The sequence below is a fragment of the Grammomys surdaster genome, unplaced genomic scaffold (assembly GCF_004785775.1).
Source record: "Grammomys surdaster isolate TR1022 unplaced genomic scaffold, NIH_TR_1.0 187, whole genome shotgun sequence".
Lineage (NCBI taxonomy): Eukaryota > Metazoa > Chordata > Mammalia > Rodentia > Muridae > Grammomys > Grammomys surdaster.
The window spans coordinates 4,302,228-4,307,401 of record NW_021604632.1 but is presented as its reverse complement, the minus strand read 5'-3'; positions in this window follow the sequence as shown (position 1 = coordinate 4,307,401).

Sequence of the window (5,174 nt, the reverse complement as noted above, 5' to 3'; positions counted from 1 at the left end):
CACCAACCCCACCAACCCCACCAACCCCACCAACCCCACCAACCCCATCAACTTCACTTGGAGAAGTCCTTCCTATAACTAAGTCTTCAGATATCCAATCATGGGATTATCCTTGCTTCTAACAACAATGGACTTGGACACTGACTAGAGAACTGCCAAATTATTTTCTAATGGGTTCACTTTCCACCACTCCAATTTACATTCCAGCATACCCAATAGGCATGCCCGCTTTCCCTTGGCTGTTTTCTGTTGTATGAACATAAAAACTTATAAACATATAACTCATAAACTACCTCCTCAACTTTTTCTGAGATAGGTTTTCATGATGTAGCCTAGGCTAGCTTCAAATTCACTATGTTTAGGGGAGAATGTGCTGGGAGGTTCCTATGTCACATCAGTGTTCCTATTCCAGATCAGTGTTCCTATCTCACAGTTAATATGACCTACTGTTGAAGTTAACCTTTACACCAATGGTCCTGTCCCATGGTTGACACGACTCACTGTTAATCTTTTTTTTATCAACTGTCCTATCTCATGGTTGACAAGAGTCACTGCTGATGTTAACCTGATGACCTTTCTGAGCAAATTACATTTACAAAATTCTTGACATAAATAAGGACACAGGCCAGGAGTAGAGTCTCAGTGACTTCCCAAAGACCTATGACCTCAAATTGAGGTGATAAGAGTGAACATTGGGGTTCAGGGAGACCCTGCTACAAGAGCATAAAGAACTCTAAGCTAGAACATAAAGTACTTGGAAACATATTGGAAATTTAGAACATTATTTGGTCTCCACTGAGATAAGTACCGGTACCCACACTTCACAGAGCAAGAAACCCAGGCACAGAGCCAAAGACACAGACAGGAAGACTGAAATGCAAATGCAGGTAGAGCCCCATAGTTCAAGCCCTTATTAATTATGTACACTGATTTTTCCAAGCTGGGCATGGTGACACAAGGCCTCAGTCCCAATACTTGAGAAGCTGAGGTAGGAGGATAGAGAGTGAAAAGCCAGAATGTGCCATCCTGTTTCAGGAAACAACCAGCAAAAAGATGCTCCCAGATACATTTTGGTATCAAAATGCTAATGACTCTGCAGTGTCTCCTCCGTGGTCTTTAACCTCTTTTCCCTCATGCCTTTGTTAGGGTTACTACTGCTACAATTTAACATCATGACCAAGCAAGTTAGGGAGGAAAGGGCTTTATCTGGCTTATGCTTCCACATCACAGTTCATCATTGAAGGAAGCCAGGACAGAAACTCAAACAGGGCAGGAACCTGGAGGAAGGAGCTATGTAGAGGCCATGGAGGGATGCTGCTTCCTGGCTTGCTCATCATGGCTTGCTCAGCTTGCTTTCTTATAGAACCTAGGACCACCAGCCCAGAGATGGTGCTACCCACAATGGGCTGGGCTCTCTCCCATCAATAACTAGTTAAGACAATGGCTCAGAGTTGAATCTTATGGAGGCATTTTCTCAACTGAGGTTCCCTTCTTTCAGATGACTCTAGCTTGTGTCAGGTTGACCAGTGTCAGCCAGGACACCTGGTTACTGGTAAGATGGTCATCTTTCCTTAGATAAATTAGCTATTGGATTTCTTTTCCTTCAAAACATGTTTACATTTAATAATAGAGGAGGGATATATACCATATTTAGCACGCACGGGTCCAAAGAGTCTTTCATTCTACCATGGAACTCAGGCTCCAACTCAGTTTGTCAGGTTTTCATGGAAAGTGCCTTTACCCACTGAGCCACCCAGCCAGTGCTGGACTTCTTTTCAAGACCTCAGTTTTGACAGGTGACACAAACCAACCACAAAGAACAGTTTTAGGTTTATACAGTCATTGTTGGCCCAGGCCTGGCCAGGTGGGTATATAGCTATACTCAGAGGATCTGGGCCAGCACCACCCAAGTCGGGCTATGGAACAGGGTTGTCACTGGTTTGCTGTTACAGAGATTCAGTTACTCAAAGTCAACCTTGGTTAGATTTATCCAGAAATAAGTGCTCAGTCTTTGGATTTGGAACGACTCCTAAAGGCTCGTGTGTTGAAAGCTTGGTCCCTGGTGCAGCAGGGTTCAGAGGTCAGGCTTTTGTAAGATGACTGAATCATGGGACTCGGGATTCATGGATGGATTAACTCATCAAAGGATCGTAATTTAATGACATCATTGGGAAATGGTAGAAACTATGGGACTGGACACTCTAAAAACATAAATCAAACTAAAACATCTCTCCTTGAAGTCATACACACATCGATTTGTCCTGGAGACAGAAAACTAACACAACATTTAAACAGTGTGCCTTTCAGAGTAACCCAGGTCTCATGCCATCCTGTTCCATCTTCTTTGGAACATGAATCATCTCTTGGTCCAGCATAACCACTGTGAATGCCACTATCTGTTATTCACTCAGGAACCATCTCAGATACCAGATGTCTGTCAAGGTATAACCCTCATGGTATTTCCTGTTCCCAAAGCACGAGAATAATAGTTCTGATCATTTGAACGTGCTGGAGAAAAGACATTAAAGTGCTTTAAGTGAAGGGTATAACTCCTTTTTCTTACATGTGTGTGCTTGTACACGGGTGGATACAGTGTTCGGAGGCCAGAAGAGGAAGCTGTCTCCCTCCCCAGACATTATCTATTGTGGGAAGTTGAGAGTTGGAAGGTAGGACAGGTTAGTGAGGGACCAAAAGTGGATTAGGTAACTAAAATCTGTAACAGGGACCTTTTCTGAACCAAGGTCTTATAATAATCTTGTAAACACCGACTCTCTTTCACTTCTTCTGATTAATGGTTCCTTCTTGGGGGAACCAGGGACAAAGGTAAACCAGAAAATCAAAAATTCCCTTTAAGTCTTTCCCTTCAACCCTGGCTCCCTGGGTCTCAAGGGAATCCTTAAGCCGTGAAATGAATAAATCTTGCTGAGAAATATTCTGACCCATGTCTATATAATGTACCACCTGATTACTCACCAAATGCCCGTCTCAATGTCAGAGAACTCCCAGAGTCCTGAATGCCGACTCCACTGCCACTCAAAAGTGGGGTGGTGGTCCCCTCCGGGGGTCTCAGAGCCCCACGCTGGGTGTCTCTTGTCCAGGCCAGCTGGACAATCAAGTAGGACCCCCAGACCCTGTGGAGAGGACTGAGATGCGTGAGAAAATAAAGAGGCAAAGCAAGTCAAGAAGTCGGATCAAGCTGGCAAAGATTTTATTGTTCACACTAGTTATATACTCTAAAAACAGGATATGGGGAGGGGCAGGAAGGGAAAAGGGGCTTTGCAGGTGGAGGAAACTAGCTGCAGCTGTGGGGTCTAACTAGGTTATACCTGTTGTTCTCACAAAGCCTTGCCGTCACCAGGGATTCTAAAAACATCTATCTAGCAAGTGAATCACGGAAGGTAAACAGAAAGAAGAATAGTCGATAGGAAGCCAAGGGTGAGTGTTTGCCAAGAGTAAGGCCTTGCCATGGCTTCCCACAATCTAGTAGTTCTTTTGAGGTGGGGTCTCTCCTTGAACCTGGAGCTTGAGCCTTTTCAGTTGAGCTGGAAACCAGCAACCCCTTATGATCCTCTTGTCTCCCTCCCCTCAGAACTGGGGTTCCAGGAATTTACAGGGGTACCTGACTTGTTCTGTGGGCTCTGAACTACTCCAATCCACACAACCTCGAAGCAGGGTTCCTAACAGCTGGTCCTCCTGTCCAGCCCTACACATTCTTGACAATCTGGAAAGAAAAAAAAATCATATATTTACATATATTGAAGGTGACAGAATCGATGTAAAAATGGAGTCCTTTATTTATGAAATCGTGAAGGTACAGAACTTCATGCCAGTCTCTTTAACGCTTTTGGAAACAAGCGCTTGCCGTGTAACCTTGGGTGACTTTGAACTCACATTGATCCTCTTGTCTCAGTTAACATCACAGATAAGCAGCGCCAGGCTTGACGTTGTGCCAGCTTTCGGCAGCACCTCAGGATTTACCCATCTAGCCCAAGGTGCCACTCCCTTGCCAGCCACACTTGGCCTTGGTTCAGAATTAGCACCTACGTTTGTTTGCTCTTTTCTCCCGGTGACTTCTTCACACTGGCCTGACCCTTGGTCCCCTTCACTTCCCCAAAATGACAAAGACACCAGGCCACTGTGGGTGGCATACTTTTCTAAAGATTGTCAGTAAAGGGTAAAAATAGGGGAAGTGGGAAGGGAACACTTCACATTTAACAGAGATTACTGCCACTCCCTGTCTCCTTCAAATGGCCGTTTCCCACACTAATTGTTATTCCTCACATGTATGGATATGCGTATACATATTTATTCTTAAATATAACCCGCTCTGTCCATATAACAGTCATTTCTTTTTATCACTTCTTTCTATAGATCCCCACAGAACAAGAAAATTCTTCTCATCTTATTAGTCGGGAGACAGAGCTTTCGTTTTGTGTTTTCTGTCTCTGAGTACATAGCAGCTCCGGAGCATGACACAGGCTGGCTCCACTCCTTCCCTTGACACACACTCTGAGGCAATGGCTCCTGTAGCGTGGTACTCTCCCTGCCGCCAACTGCTACCCTTTCCTGAGAGATCTGTAGTATCCTTGTAACTTGGCTCCATTACTAGTGGTTTTCATTGTAGAAATATAGAATAAACTAAGTCATTGTTAGTCATTGAAAGTCAGGTTTTCTCATCATGTGTCTAAATCTACTTTTTACCAACTCAAAGATATCCTAATTTTTGCTATAGTTCTTCCTTCCTTCTTTCCTTCCTTCTTTCCTTCCTTCTTTCCTTCCTTCCCTCTTTCTCTTTCTTTCTTTCTTTCTTTCTTTCTTTCTTTTCTCTCTCTCCCTCCCTTCCTCCCTCCCTCCCTCCCTCCTTTCTTCCCTTCCTTCCTTTCTTTTTTCTGAGACAGGTTCTTAGCTAGCCCAGGCTAGCTTTGAACTGGATATACAGCTGAGGATGACCTTAAACTGATCTTCCTGCCTCTGCTCCCCAAGTGCTGGGATTATAGGTGTGTACCATCACACCTGGGCTCAGCCACCACTGCTTTTGTTGTTTTAAAACAAGTTTTCTCTGTATAGCCCTGGCTGTCTTGGAACTCTCTGTGTAGACCAGGCTGATCCCAGAGATCTGCTGCTTTGCTGGGCCACCACACAGGGCTTTCATGAGCCACGGTACAAGAGTGCTT